At 49.0% G+C, this 16382-nt stretch overlaps 1 pseudogene; it reads left to right on the top strand.

The window, feature by feature from the left end:
- Positions 1-7958: 7958 nt before the first annotated feature.
- On the top strand, positions 7959-11228 carry LOC138999369 (immunoglobulin heavy variable 4-38-2-like; annotated as a pseudogene).
- The last annotated feature ends 5154 nt before the right edge of the window (positions 11229-16382 follow it).

Consider the following 16382-nt stretch of genomic DNA (forward strand, 5'->3'; position numbering starts at 1 on the left):
TTTACCATCATGGCTGCACCAGTCTGCATTGCTAATGGACCAAATAAACTGATGAACAAAAGTATATCCAGAGAAATAGAAGCATGAATAGACCATGGAACCTCAGAGGGAAGGCAGGGGAGGGTGGGTGGGAAGAGATCAACCAATGAACTTGTCTGCATATATGCCTAACCCATGGACACGGACAATAGGGTGGTGAGGACATGGGTGGGAGATGGGTGGGAGCAGGATGGGGTTTATGGGGGGAAAGGAAGGCCTATATAATACTTTTAACAATACTTTTAAAGAGAGAGAGAGAGAGAGAGAGAGAGAGAGAGAGAGAACCTCCTGTGAACTATCCTGGCATCCAGTGCCCGACTTTCTCTCTCCCATCTCCATGTCACTCCTTACTTTCCCTCTTTAACTTCAAATGCATAAATGCAGCTGCAAACGGTCATTCTCTGGAGCATTTGAGGTCCTGCTTCCCAACAATTGTCAGTTTGGCCCCAACAAAATATCATAAACATGCTCTGCATGTTTGGACAGTTATTACATCAACATATAGTATGTTCTTCATGTACCACATAGTTCATACCCGTGTCTTCCCGTGTGGAGAGGGAGGTGCACCCAATTATAAAGACCTGCTGCCTCCACATGAGGGCGGTGGTGACTCTAAAGAGTTCGAGCCCTTTGGTGTGGGGATGACGCTCCAACCCCTGAGCCCCACCAGCCAGGGCTGTATGTGTGAATGATGGAAAGTCTCCCAATTTGAGAGGCTGGGAACCAGGATTTTGCAAGTGAACAGCAGGGAAGTTGAGTGAAATCTGTGGATTCAGGAGGCAGCTGCATGCATGTGACAGGGACTGCAGGTTAGAGACGGAGGCTGTGGCCAGTGTCCAGCCCAGCCTCTGCTGCCTCCTCACATGTAGAGGTTCGAGTTCTGTAGAGGATCTGATTGAGGAAAATAACAAGTAGAATCTTTCCATCTCAAAATAATAGCATCATTTAATGCAAATTCCTTTCCCAAACCCCAGAAAGGCAACATGGCCCACGGTGGGGGAAGGAGAGTCAGAGAAACATCCATGTGCCTCTGGGGGAGCACCCCTGGGTCCTCATCAAACCCCAAAGAAGGAGGACTCTCAATCCTGGAAGCTTCCCCCAAAGGAATGGGGTCAGGGTGACAGGTTTCAGGAAAGGAGGGAGGGAGGGGGTCAAGTGTGTGCCCCTGTGTGCTGGGGGGTCTCTGAGACTCTCCTGTGCAGCCTCTGGATTCACCTTCAGCGAATATGGCATGAACTGGGTTCGCCAGGCTCCAGGGAAGGGGCTGGAGTGGGTCGCATACATTAGTGGTGATAGTAGTAGTGACATATACTACGCCGACTCTGTGAAGGGCCGCTTCACCATCTCCAGAGACAACGCTAAGAACATGGTGTATCTGCAAATGAGCAGCCTGAGAGCTGAGGACACGGCCATGTATTACTGTGTGAGATACACAGTGAGTGGAAGTCAGTGTGAGCCCAGACACTAACCTCCCTGAGGGAGACAGCAGGGCTGGGCTGCAGGGGGCGCTCAGGACACCAGGGGGCGCTCAGGACCCACAGCAAAGAGAGCAGCCCCAGGAGCAGGGGCAGAGGGAGGTGGGAGGAAAGGGCCTTCCTATAGGGCTCAGGGATTTCCTCTCAAGCTCTCAGCTGCCTCCAGGGATGGCTCTTCCTTCTCATGTTCTCCCCGCAGACAACAGTGAAGAAGGGACATGTGTTTGCAGGTGACATGTCGGCAGGGAGTGGGGACTCTCCTTCACCAAGTCTCTGTATTTTCTATTTCTCTTTCTCCACAAGGAGACTCTCCTCAGTGCTCTGGTTGTCCTGGGTTTGGGAAACGTTCCCACAAGAGAGACCCCAGCGCAGCCCAGGCCCCTGTGTGCTGAGCTCAGGCCCCCCTGTCCCCACGTTTCCCTCTGACAGGCCCACCTGGGCCACCACAGTGAGGATCCTCCCCCAGGACCTCCCACCACAGCTCTCCGTCCTCCCTACCACACGCTTCCCTCCTGGTCCTCATTCACTCGGGTGGATGTGCAAACCCACCCCAATGTCTGGCTTCAATGTTCACAAAACCTTTGTCTGATTGGCTTTGTTTCCTCTGAAGGGGACCCTTGTGGCTACAGGTCTGTCCCAGCAGAAGGCTCAGGGTAACCCCCACGTCAGCACCCTCAGCTCCCTCGTCCCCACCCTAACCATCTGCAAAGTCCTGTCACATAAGGACACCCACAGGCCCCAGCGATGAGAATCCAAATATTCCTGAGGCCAGGGTCCAGCCATCACAGTCCCCTGAGAGTCAGGGCCTCCGGGGCCCCTCAGGAACCTGGGGATGGGTTTCCTTCCTGGGAGCTGGGAGTTGTGTGTGTGAGATTGTGAGTGTGCATGTGTGTGAGCACATGGTAATCTGTTTGGGATTCAGCCATGACACCTGTCGGTCTGGTACACATGACACAGTCGTTTGGACCTCACCTGGAACCTGGGACTTGGGTTAATCTTCAGGCCAATGCTTTCTTTCCTGAAGGACTCCAGAGATTATGTGTGGCTATTTCAGGAAAGAGAGAGGCAAATGGAACTGGATGGACAAGGAGGAAATCACAGCCCAATGAAGGGACGATCAGGAGGTGTGTCTGCTCAGACGTGGTGAATTCCCGTCCATGGTAATTCCCCTCCAGGCTCACGATGCCTCTTCCCATGTTGAACATAATCCATCCTGTGAATGGGCTTCAGGTCCTGGGGTTGCCCATCAGTACGGACATGGTGAGGTCACTGCTAAGGGCCACATGCAGACCTGAGTAGGCACTGAAGAGGGAGGAAATGGTGCCTCTGAAATGAGCTGCTGAGGAAGCAGGAAAGCCCAACATGCCCTCCTGCTCCCTGGTTAGAACTAGGTCACGTGTCCATATGGACACAGACCCTGATGGTGAAAACAAGGCAGAGCCACCAAGGCTGACCAGGTTTTTATGACATTAGGTCCAGCCGCTCCAGTAACAGGTGGTTATCTGGTGATATATTCATTCTGTAATAATGGGCAGATAAAAACAATACTCTTCTTATAAGAATGATTTTTCTATACTGTTTCTTCATACCAGTGTTTTACATCAAGACTTTTTATAATTAAACTGGAGGCCCGGTGCATGCAATTACTGCACAGAGGGTGGTGTCCCTCAACACAGCCTGCACCCTCTCTGATCTGGGACCCATCAGGGGACATCCCTCTCACAATCCGGGACTGCGGGCTCTTCACCACTCGCCTGCCTGCCTTCCTGATCACCCTTAACTGCCTCTGCCTGCCAGCCTGATGCCCCTAACTTCCCTCCCCTACCAGCCTGATCACCCCTAACTGCCCTCCCCTGATGGCCTGATCGCCCCCTAATTGCCCTCCCTATATCTATATCTATAACTATCTATATCTATATCTATATCTATATCTATATCTATATCTATATCTATCTATATCTATATCTATCATCTATATGTATATGTATATCTATATGTATTTGTAGATCTATATCTATATCTATATCATCTATATCATGTATATCTATATCTATATCATCTATATGTATATGTAGATCTATATGTATATGTAGATCTATATCTATATCTATATCATCTATATCTATATCCATATCTACTAGAGACTGGGTGCATGAAATTCATGCATGGGGGTTCTCCTCAGCCCAGCCTGCACCCTCTCAATCAGGGGATGTCTGACTGCCATTTTCACTGCCCCCCCCACCGCCAGTCTAGTCACCTCTAACTGCCACCCCTGTGGCCTGATCACTTCTAAACTCCTCTACCTGCTGACCTGATCGCCTGTAACCATGCCCCTTTCCGGCCTGGTTGCCCTTAACTGCCCCACCCCAGCCTGGTTTCCCCCAACTGCCCCCTTGCCGGCCTGATCACTCATAACTGCCCCCCTGATGGGCTGGTTGTCCCCAACTCCCTCCCCTGCCGGCCTGGTACCCCTCACTGCTCTGCCTGCCAGACTGGTTGCCCACAATTTCCTCCCCCCACCAGCCAGATCTCCCATACTGTGCCCCCAGATAGCCTATTGACCCCTCAGTGCACCCCTGATGGCCTGGTTGCACCCAACTTCCCCCCTGCCTGCCTGGTCTCCCCCAAATAACCCATTCCCTGCCTGGTCACCCCGAACTACCCCTCCTACCTGCCAGCCTAGTCCCCTTCACTGCCCCCCTCTGCTGACCTGGTTGCCCAACCCAGCCTGCTGTTCGGTCATTTGGTCGCCCCTCATGGTACCCCTGCCAGCCTGGTTGCCCCACCCAGCCTGCTGTTCTGTCATTCAGTGAGGGCATCCCACCAATTTGCATATTCTGTTATTATAATACAGATATCTATATCTATATCTATCTCTATCTATATGTATCTATATCCAGAGGAGTAGAGGCACATTGACATTTTCCCTAAGGAGTCACTGATGGTGCCCACATCCTACGTCCTGACCACCTCCTGCAGCACAGCCCCTGGTGTGGAAAAAGAGGTTCCTGGGCACGGTGACCAGGACCCCAAGGAGGGCCTGGTTCTCTGAGGGCACAGTCAGCAACTCCTTCCAGGAGAAGCCCCAGAGACCAGGACCTCCCTCACCTCTTGCCCTTTGTATGTGCAGACACCTCCCATATGCAAATGCCCACACGGCCACCAGACACACACACAGTTGGCGTCCACTTAAATGCAGGGCCTCCTCACCCTGGAGAATACTTTCTGGGGGACGAGAACCTCACCTGCAAGACATGACTCCCATGTGGCTCTTCCTCTTCCTGCTGTCAGCTCCCAGATGTGAGTGACTAAGGGCTTAGACATGAGGAGATGGGGACCCTGCATCTGAACCCAGGACTCATTGTGTTCTCTCTGTCCCAGGTGTCCTGTCCCAGGTGCAGCTGCAGGAGTCAGGCCCAGGACTGGTGAAGCCCTCGCAGACCCTCTCCCTCACCTGCTCTGTCTCTGGTTACTCCATCACCAGTGGTTACAGCTGGAACTGGATCCGCCAGCCCCCAGGGAAGGGACTGGAGTGGATCGGGTACATAAGTTATAGTGGGGGCACTAACTACAGCCCCTCCCTGAAGAGCCGAACCTCCATCTCCAGAGACACGTCCAAGAACCAGTTCTCCCTGCAGCTGAGCTCTGTGACCACCCAGGACACGGCCGTGTATTACTGTGCAAGAGACACAGTGAGGGGAAGTCAGTGTGAGCCCAGACACTAACCTCCCTGAGGAGACAGCAGGGCTGGGCTGCAGGGAGCGTCTAGGACACCAGGGGGCGCTCAGGACCAGCAAACCCAGGCTCCCAGCTCAGAGGCTGTCCCTGGAGGGTTGTGCAGGCTTCCTATTGGGGTCAATGCTTTCTTCCCTCCTGGTGTCCCTGGGGCAGTTCCTCTTCCTTCTTTGTGTCTTTAATTAGATTCTCTGCAGGAAAAAAGCAGAAGTGGCTGTGTTTAAGATCTGGTCAACTTCTCATCTGGGTCCTTCCTGTCACCACATCCCTGATGGTCGCTCTCTGGGTTGACAAGGAAACATTGTAAGGATTACTGTCCGCTCACTGAGAGGGAATCCTACCACCCTCCACACAGTGCTGAGCGGGGCACAGGGAGTCCAGACCCAAACCTCACCAGGGATTATCAGCCCTTCACTCTGCCAAAGGGGGACCCCGTTCGGGGCAGTTAGCTGATTGCCTCTCACTAACATGGCTGCACATGGTGGTTTATGGTCTGACCCCTGTGGGCACTGCCCCTTCGTGAGCCTGGAAGATGGACTCAGCTCCTAGGGTTTCCCGGGACACAAACCAGAAGGACACCCAGTGACAGGTCCTGTCACAGCCCTGCTGGGCCCTGTTTTCCGTGGGTTTCAGAACCTGGTCCCTGGGGACATGTCCCAACACCAGTGCCGCTTCCCCTGGGGAACCACCTGCATCCTGAGAACCTGCTGAAGGGAGACATGGTCCCTCCCACCTCTGCTGTGCCTCCAGCTCCACAGATACCATCCCATCCTCACCCTCTGTCCTCTGCCGCCCACACTCTCACCCCATGGGGCCTACACAGGACATCCTGAGGGGATGTGTCTGCTCTCTCCTTCCTGCCCTGGTATGTTTTGTCTTAAATGCAGCCCCACGTCATCCCCTCATGCCCATCCACTGTGCCAGGCCCTCCCTGAGACACCAGGGCCAAGACCACTCAGCTGTCCTGCTGAGCCCACGTGCAGTGCACATGTGGGATGTCAGGTCCTGGGGGCCCCACCTGTGTCAGGTGGAGACACAACTAAGCGCTGAGCTCAGAGCACCTCCAACAGCTCACACCTGTGCTGAGGGAACCTCCAAGGAGGCTGTGAGCTGCAGAGCATCATGGTGGACAAGCCTGTGGCCACTGAGATCAGAGGGCAGTCAGTGAAAGGCTGGGGTCTGATCACCTATAATGTTTCCAATGTCCCACTGACCAGAGCTCAAGTGCACAGGGAGCTCTGTGAATCGCAAAAGTGCAGAAACAGCCCAATCAGTGTTGCTCAGGGGTTGAGCATCAACCTATGAATCAGGAGGTCATGGTTCAATTCCCGGTCAGGGCACATGCCCAGGTTGTCGACAACATCCCCAGTGTGGGGCCTGGAGGCAGCCAGGAGGTAGCCAATCAATCATTCTCTCTTATCACTGATGTTTCCATCTCTCAACCTCTCCTTTCTCTCTGATATCTATGAAGAAATACTTAAACAAATGCTATATAATAAAGAGTGAATATGCAAATGTCCATAACATCATCACACCATCACATGATGATGGCTCAGACACTCAACACTGGGGAGAGAGGAGTGGGAACCAGCCAGGCATGAATAAGCTCACGAGAGAGAAATGAGGTCCTGCCAGTCTGTGGCCCAGGAGAGGGACGAGCTGTCCACCCCATGGTCCCGGGCACCTGTGCCTACAACCAGTCATGGCGAAGCTGGCCAGGGTCCTGGTGCCTGGGGCCGGCCAAGGGAGGGAAATCCAGGTCCCAAGTGCCTGTGACCACCCAGAGGAGGGAGTACAGGGTCCCTGGTGAGGGGCGAGGCAGAGGTGGTTAGGGGTGATCAGGCCAATAGGGGAGCAGTTAGGGGCGATCAGGCAGGCACGCAGAGGGGTAGGGGGAATCAGGCAGGCAGGCAGGTGAGCAGTTAGGAGCCAGTGGTCCCAGATTGCGAGAAGCAGTCAAAAATCCCCCAACGGGTCCTGGATTGAAGAGCGTGCAGGGTTCGAGGAGGGACCCCCTCCACTTGCATGAATTTTATGAACTGGGACTCTAGTAAATACATAAATGAAAAAGTTGCTGATTTGATTCACAGTATGGGCATATATATAAGGCAACTGATCAATATGTCTCTCTCACATCAATGTTTCTCTCTCTTCTTCTCTCTGCCTCCTTTCGTTTCCATCTAAAAATCAATGAACATATCCTCAGGTGAGGATAAAGAAAAGAGTATCTATATCTATACATATGGTACATCTACAAATATATCGACATCTTTATCTCTATATCTATATCTAATACATATCAATAGCAATAGCTATATCTATATCAAGAGCTATATCTATATCTATATTTATAATCTATAATCTACATCCATGGGAGCTGAGGCACATTGATGTTATCCCTAAAGTGTCACTGATTGTGCCCACATCCTACTTCCTGACCACCTCCTGCAGCATAGCCCCTGGTGTGGAAGGAGAGGTCCCTGGGCACCGTGACCAGGACCCCAAAGAGGGCCTGGTTCTCTGAGGGCACAGTCAGCACCTGCTTCCAGGAGAAGACCCAGAGGTCGGGACCTCCCTCACCTCTTGCCCTTTATATGTGCAGACACCTCCCATATGCAAATGCCCACATGGCCACCAAACACACACAGTTGGCATCCACTTAAATGCAGGGCCTCCTCACCTTGGAGAGTACTTTCTGGGGAACCAGGACCTCACCTGCAAGACATGACTCCCATGTGGCTCTTCCTCTTCCTGCTGTCAGCTCCCAGATGTGAGTGACTCAGGGCTTAGATGTGAGGAGATGGGGACCCTGCATCTGAGCCCAGGACTCACTGTGTTCTCTCTGTCCCAGGTGTCCTGTCCCAGGTGCAGCTGCAGGAGTCTGGCCCAGGACTGGTGAAGCCCTCGCAGACACTCTCCCTCACCTGCTCTGTCTCTGGTTACTCTATCACCAGTGGTTATGGCTGGAACTGGATCCGCCAGCCTCCAGGGAAGGGGCTGGAGTGGATCGGGTACATAAGTTATACTGGGAGCACTTACTACAGCCCCTCCCTGAAGAGCCGAACCTCCATCTCCAGAGACACGTCCAAGAACCAGTTCTCCCTGCAGCTGAGCTCTGTGACCACCGAGGACACAGCCGTGTATTACTGTGCAAGAGGCACAGTGAGGGGAAGTCAGTGTGAGCACAGACACAAACCTTCCTGAGACAGCAGGGCTGGGCTGCAGGGAGCGTCTAGGACACCAGGGGGCGTTCAGGACCAGCAAACCCAGGCTCCCAGCTCAGAGGCTGTCCCTGGAGAGTTGTGCAGGCTTCCTATTGGGGTCAATGCTTTCTTCCCTCCTGGTGTCCCTGGGGCAGTTCCTCTTCCTTCTTCGTGTCTTTAATTATATTCTCTTCAGGAAAAAAGCAGGAAGTGGCTGTGTTTCAGATCTGGTTGACTTCTCATCTGCTCCCTTCCTGTCACCATGTCCCTGATGTTCGCTCTCTGGGTTGACAAGGAAAACATTGTAGGGATTCCTGTCGCCTCATTGACAGCAACATCCCCACCTTCCACGCAGTGATGAGCAGGGACAGGGAGTCCAGGCCCCAAAACTCACCAGGGATGATCAGCCCCTCTCTCTTCCCAGGTGGAGCCCTTTCAGGGCAGTTAGCTGATTGCCTGTCACTGACATGGCTGCTCATGGAGGTTTAGGGTCTGAACCCTCTGGGCACTGCTTCTTCGTGAGCCTGGGAGATGAACCCCACACAGGGTGTCCCAGGACAGAGGCAGGAAGGAGGCCTTGTGATGGGCCCTGTCACAGCCCTGATGGTCCCCGTTCCCCGTGGATCTCAGAACACGGTCCCAGGAGACGTGTCCCAACTCCTGTACCACTTCCCCTGGGGAACCTGGGAAGGGAGACATGGTCTCACCCACCTCTGTTGTGCCTCCAGCACTGCATATACCACCGCATCCTCACACTCCGTCCTCTGCCCCCCACACTCTCATCCCATGGGGTCTGCACAGGACATCCCGTGTGCATGTGTCTGCCCTTTCCTTCCCCCCTGGTAGTTATGCCTTAAATGAACCCTGACTTTACCTGCTCATGCCCATCTCCTGTGCCAAGCTCTCCCTGAGATGCCAGGGCCTACGCCACTCAGGCAGCCTGCCGATTCCATGTGAAGTGCCCACATGTGATGTCGGGCCCTGGAGGCCCCACAGTGTTCGGTGGAGACACAGCTGAGTACTGAGCTCAGAGCACCTCCAACAGCTCACATCTGTGCTGAGGGAACCTCCAGGGGCCCTTGAGCTGCAAAGCACCATGGTGGATGAGCCCGAGACCAAGGGGGTCAGAAGACAGTTAGGAAAGGGCTGGGCCTGGTCATCTATAATGTTGCCAACATCTCGCTGACCAGAGCCCAGTTACACAGGGAGCTCTGTTCATCCTAAAAGTGCAGGGACAACTGGGACAGCGTGGCTCAGAGTTTGAGCAATGACCCATCAACCAGGTGGTTGCTGTTGGATCCCCAGTCAATGCACATGTCTGGGATGCAGGCAACATCCCCAGTGTGGGGCATGCAGGAGGCAGGCAATTAATTATTCTCTCTCATCATTGATGTTTCTATCTCTCTCTCCTCTCCCTCTCTGATATCAATTATAAATGTTTAAATCAATAATAAATACATAAAAATTTTGCAGGTTTGATTTCCAGTAGAATCATTGTGAGAGGCAACTGGTAAATATTTTTCTTTCACATCAATGTTTCTCTCCATCTTCTTTTCTTTCCCTCTAATAATCAATGAAAATATCCTCAAGGATGATTACAAAAGGAAGAACTGTATCTACATATGTATTTGTATCTATATCTATATCTACACCTACATCTACATCTATACCTACAGCTATATCTATATCTCCATATCTACATCTATATCTATATCTATATCTATATCTATCTATATCTATATCTATATCTATATCTATACCTATATATCTATGTCTATAACTATATATCTATATCTATGTCTATATCTATATCTATATCTATATCTATCTATATCTATATCTATATCTATCTATCTATATATCTATGTCTATAACTATATATATATATATATATATATATATATATATATATATATAATCTATCTACATGGGAGCAGAGGCACATTGATTTTATCCCTAAGGAGTCACTGATTGTGCCCACATCCTACTTCCTGACCACCTCCTGCAGCATAGCCCCTGATGAGGAAGGAGAAGTCCCTGGACACGGTGACCAGGACCCCAAGGAGGGCCTGGTTCTCTGAGGGCACAGTCAGCACCTCCTGCCAGGAGAAGCTCCGGAGACCGGGACCTTCCTCAGCTCTTGCCCTTTGTATGTGCAGACACCTCGCATACACAAATGCCCACAGGGAACACCAGACACACACATAGTTGATGTACACTTAAATGCAGGGCCTCCTCACCCTGGAGATTACTTTCTGGGGGACGAGAACCTCACCTGCAAGACATGACTCCCATGTGGCTCCTCCTCTTCCTGCTGTCAGCTCCCAGATGTGAGTGACTCAGGGCTTAGACGTGAGGAGTTGCTAATCCTGCATCTGAGCCCAGGACTCACTGTGTTCTCTCTGTCCCAGGTGTCCTGTCCCATGTGCAGCTGCAGGAGTCGGGCCCAGGACTGGTGAAGCCCTGGCAGACACTCTCCCTCACCTGTTCTGTCTCTGGATTCTCCATCACAACCAGTGGTTATGCCTGAGACCGGGACTGACAACCCCCAGGAAAAGGGATGGATTGGATGGGGCACATAAGTTATGAGGTGAGCACTTTCTACAGCCCCTCCCTCAAGAGCCGAACCTCCATCTCCAGAGACACATCCAAGAACCAGTTCTCCTTGCAGCTGAGCTCTGTGACCACTGAGGACATGACCATGTATTACTGTATGAGACACAGTGAGGGGAATTCCATGAAAGCCCAGACACAAACCTCCCCAAGGAAACAGTAGAGCTGGGCTGCAGGGAGTGTCCATGATGCCAGGGAGGAAGCAGGACCAGCAAAGGGCCCTGACCAGGAACAGGTGGAGAGTTGAGCAAAGATACCATTTCCTGCTCCATCTTAAATTAGTTTTGCTCCCAGGCTCAGCCACAGAACTCACAGAAAGCCCTTTCCTAGGTCTCGGTTTAGGGACTGTATCTGTGAACAAAAAGGGGGCTCTGTCCTAAATCTGACAAAACTCAGTGACTGACAGGACTGTCACAGGAGACTCTGATCACACATCCTCCCTGGGCAGTCCTGGGGGTGGGCACGCCCAGGCCTATGACTTCTTTACTAAAAGGCTCATCTTTGCCTTAAGCACCCCGGCCATTGTTCCTGTGCATCTGGGTTAACACACCTTTGACATCAGCATGACCACCCTCCTGAGTGCACATCCACATCTTGGCCATCTGTGTGTCCACTTTGGAGACTTGTCTAGTTAGGCCCTTTGTCCATTTTTTAATAGGATTGTTTTCTTCCATTTGTTAAGTTGTATGAGTTCCTATACATTTTGGACATTAATTCCTTATTAGATGTACCCATACTGTTGTAAGTGGTAAGAGTTCTTTCTTTTTTACTGCTGCATAGTATTCCGTTATGTAAATGTACCACAGTTGTTTTTTATTCCCTTATCTGCTGATGGGCACTTAGGCTGTTTCCAAACCTTAGTTATTGTAAATTCTGCTGCTATGACCATAGGGGTGCATGCATTCTTTCTTGTGGGAAGCCATCCATTGTCAATGCTATCATGACAGTGCATCAAGAAACTCAGAAGACTGATGAACCTTGAGCTTTAGCAGGGCTAAAAGCTATGCACCAATTGTTTTGTGCTGAGATAGTGAAGGCTCAAAGCAATTTCCTGACCTAATAGCCTCAAAATAAATCTTTTTTTAAAAATATATTTTATTGATTTTTTTTACAGAGAGGAAGGGAGAGGGATAGAGAGTTAGAAACATCGCTGAGAGAGAAACATCGATCTGCTGCTTCCTGAAACCCCCTACTGGGGATGTGCCCGCAACCAAGGTACATGCCCTTGCCTGGAATCAAACCTGGGACCCTTCAGTCTGCAGGCCATCACTCTATCCACTCAGCCAAACCGTTTAGGGCCTCAAAGTAAATCTTTACTGATCTTTACTGAACTTTGAGATAGTCTGTATGCTGCCTGTTTGCCGTGCTTAACTGAGGGAAGATGTGTATCTAAAATTGAATAAAAGCTGACAAGGCCAGGGTTTCAGTGAGCTTCTTCTCTAGAGAGGGGTTTCCACCTGCCTCCCCCGCCACATGCCTTCTAAATTCATATTTCTTGTCTAGTGTTTTCATTTCTGTGCGGCCCCTTCTTCAGATCCTGAACCTTAGCAGTGCTGGTTGTGGCATTTTGGTGCCCAAATAGGAATCTGGAGAAGAAGACTCCCCTGAGAGAAAAACAAAAAAGGAAAAGTGGAATTCACTGGAAAGGTGAGGAAGTTCACCAGAAAGGTGGGGAAGTTCACCGAGCACAAAGTCCATGCCAGCTTTGGAATCACACACTCTAAGTGGATGAGGAATGTCTTTATTCAGCCAGGTTATAATAGGGCACAATTTGAGTGAAGGGGAAAAACTTTATAGTAAACTTTAGGCTGGCATGCTGAAGGATAAAGGAATTAAAGTGTCAGAAGGCCTTCTCCTACAGTCTTTGCATGTTATTATAGAACATAATACTTGGTTTTCTGAAGAGGGTACATTAGATGTTGAATATTGGGAAAGAGTAGGTCAGAACTTGAAAAAAAGCTCATCAGCAGGGGGAAAACTTGCCTCCGAATTGTTTATCCCTGTGGAGCATGGCATTGCATTTGCTAGAACCTTTTAGAGAGGTAAAGAGGATAAACCACCTCCCCGTATACCTTCCGCTCCTAAAGAGGAGCAGAAAGAAAATTGGAGGAGTGGCCTTCATGTCCCCCTCCACCTCCGTGTCCTGATCCTGAAACATTTAATTCCCCACTAATGGAATCAACTGTGCAAAGAGCTACCTGAGAAGGAGGAAAGGACATGAAAGTGGAGGAGAGAATAGCTTTTCCTATTGTACAGGTAGCTGACCCATATTTACCAAATCAAATAATTAGACAGCATGACAGATTTGACTTTAAAATGATAAAGGCCTTGCATGAGAGGCCTACTGCTCCATTTACAGGAAAAATTATCACTAACATTTCTGAAGCATTCCTACCTCCTTGTGATTGGTACTCTCTGGCTTGTGCAGCTCTGGATGGCGCAGATTACTTGCCATGGACGGGAGAATTTTTACAGAGATGTGAAGAACAGGCTCATGCTAGTTGCGGGCAGAATGTTCAAATAACTTTTGAAATGTTATCAGGACAAGGACAATACAGTGACTTGAAGAATCAGCTACAGCATATGCAACAAGTTTATGAGCCAATTAGACTTTGTGGAAGAAGAGCCTGGTGGGCTTTGCCAGCAAAAGAAGATCCTGGGGAGCTTTTCGGAAGTGTACTCAGGGACCCACAGAATCATTTTCTGATTTTGTGACTCGCCTCACTCAAACAGTGAGATGACAAATACAGCATGAAACAGCAGGAGACATTGTAATTCAGCAATTACCTTATGAAATTGCTAGTGCTGATTGTAGGAAATGCCTGACACCGCTAAGAAGAAATAGTACCATGACAGAAATGACTGCAGCATGTCAGGATGTGAGATGGCATTTTTCAAGCAAACTTAGTAGCTGCCGCTGTAACAGTGGGGAATAAAATATGTTTTAATTGTGGACACAGAGGACATTTCAAAAAAAGAATGTAGGCAACCAAAAAGGACTCAGGGCGGCGCCCAAGGGAAAGGCATGAGCATTCTGCCTCCTGATTCAAACAAGGCAGATCCGACCTCTTTATGTCCTAGAAGTCAAAAAGGAAATCATCGGGCCAGCCAATACAGATCTCAATTTCATAGAAATGGGAAGCCATTAAATGGAGACATAGGGAATGGCCAGCCGCAGGGAAACGGCCAGAGGGGCTTTCCCCAGCCCTGTCAACAACAGGGGATTTGTGCCCTGCAAAGCCCACAGTGGATTCCCTCATCTGAGCCACTCCAGGGAGCACAGGCCTAGATCTCAACAGCACAGTAGCCGTCACTCTGACTCCCCTTATGACGCGGCAAGCTGTCCCTACAGGAATTTGAGGGCCTGTGCCTCTGGGAACATTAGGATTAGTCTTAGGAAGAAGTGGAACCACTCTGAAAGGACTAACGGTTTTACCTGGAATCATAGATTCAGACTATGAGGGAGAAATCAAGGTAACACTAGAATGCAAACATATTATACAAATTACTCAGGACAAAGAATTGCTCAGCTCCCACTTCTACCTTATATTCAGCAGGGTGAAGCTATAAATAGGAAAAGAGGAACACAAGGATTTGGAAGCTCAGATATCTATTGGATACAGGAAATTAGCAAAACCCATCTTATGATCAATTTAAGAATAGAGGGGAAACTGTTTAAGGGTTAATAGACACTGGAGCAGATGTTAGTGTTATTAGTAAAGAATTCTGCCTCCAACTTGGTCCAGGGTAGAAGCTATGGGCTCTATTACAGGAGTTGGAGTTCCTGATAATACGCAACGTAGTGCTGCAGTGTTAAAGTGGCAAGATGAGGAAGGACAGACAGGAGGGTTTCAGCCCTACATAGTCTCTGGAATTGCAATCAACTTATGGGACTGGGATGTTTTAGAAGGTTTACAAGCTTGTGTTATTACCAGCAAGGGACAGCAGTTAATAACTCAGATGGGATATCAAGATGGTCAAGACTTAGGAAAAAATAATCAGGGAATTAAAGAACCCATTCAGGCCAAAGGAAACCCAGGAAGATGAGGATTAGGATATCAGCCTTTTTAGGAATGATCACTGCTCAGTCTCCTCGCCCCCATGCTGATCCTCCACAATAGAAAGATGATAGACTTATATGGATGGATCAGTGGCCATTAACCAAGGAGAAATTAGGTCATGTTCATGAATTAATACAGGAACAAGTAGCCTTCCCATAGTCCTTGGAGTAGGCCCATATTTACAATAACTAAGAAGGTGACAGGAAAGTGGCGATTGTTGAATGATCTTGGAGTGGTTAACGCAACTATGCATACCATGGGAGCTTTACAGCCTGGACTCCCAGCGCCTTCACAAATTCCTCTAGATTGGTCTCTTCTAGTAGTAGATCTTAAGGATTGTTTTTCACCATTGCCTTGGTACCTCAAGATAAACAGAGATTTGCCTTTTCAGTGCAATCTATTAATAATATAGAGCCTATGAAAATATATCAATGGAAAAATTTGCCTTAAGGAATGGACAATAGCCCAAAATATGTCAAAAATATGTAGCTCAAGCTATTCAGCTTTAAGGGACAAATATTCCCAATATTATATTATCCATTACATGGATAATTTGCTCTTAGCGAGTCCACGGGAAGAGCAGACTTTAGCAATATTTTCCCAATTAGAAAAGGAACTCTCTAAATGGGGCTTAAGGATTGCTCCAGAAAAGGTACAGAAAGAAATGCCTTTCAAATATCTAGGAACCATAATGAAAATCTATGTATTAGGCCTCAAAAGGTGAAAATATGAAAAGATTGCCTTAAAACCTTAAATGACTTTCAAAAATTAATAGGGGACATTAACTGGTTAAGACCTTATCTGAAAATCTCTACGGGAGAAATGACAAATTTATTTAATATACGTAGGGGTGACTCTAATCTTTCCTCACCTGAACAATAACAGATGAAGCTAGGGAAGAGTTACAAATGGTAAGAGTTCTTTCTTTTTCACTGCTGCATAGCATTCCATGGTGTAGATGTACCACATTTTTTTTTATCCAATCGTCTGCAGAAGGGCACTTAGGCTATTTCCAAACCTTAGCCATTGTAAATTGCACTTCTATGAGCATGGCGGTGCATACATTCTTGCTGATGAGTGATTTGGGTTTTTTTTTTTTTTTTGATATATTCCTAGAAGTGGGATCACTGGGTCAAATAGGAGTTCCATTTTTAATTTTTAGATGGAACTCCATATTGTTTATCATGATGGCTGCACCAGTCTGCATTGCTAATGGACCAAATAAACTGATGAACAAAAATAGACCCAGAGACATA

Source organism: Myotis yumanensis, unplaced genomic scaffold, assembly GCF_028538775.1.
Source record: "Myotis yumanensis isolate MYYU_CA2020_CCGP unplaced genomic scaffold, mMyoYum1.0.hap1 SCAF_1, whole genome shotgun sequence".
NCBI classification, from domain to species: domain Eukaryota; kingdom Metazoa; phylum Chordata; class Mammalia; order Chiroptera; family Vespertilionidae; genus Myotis; species Myotis yumanensis.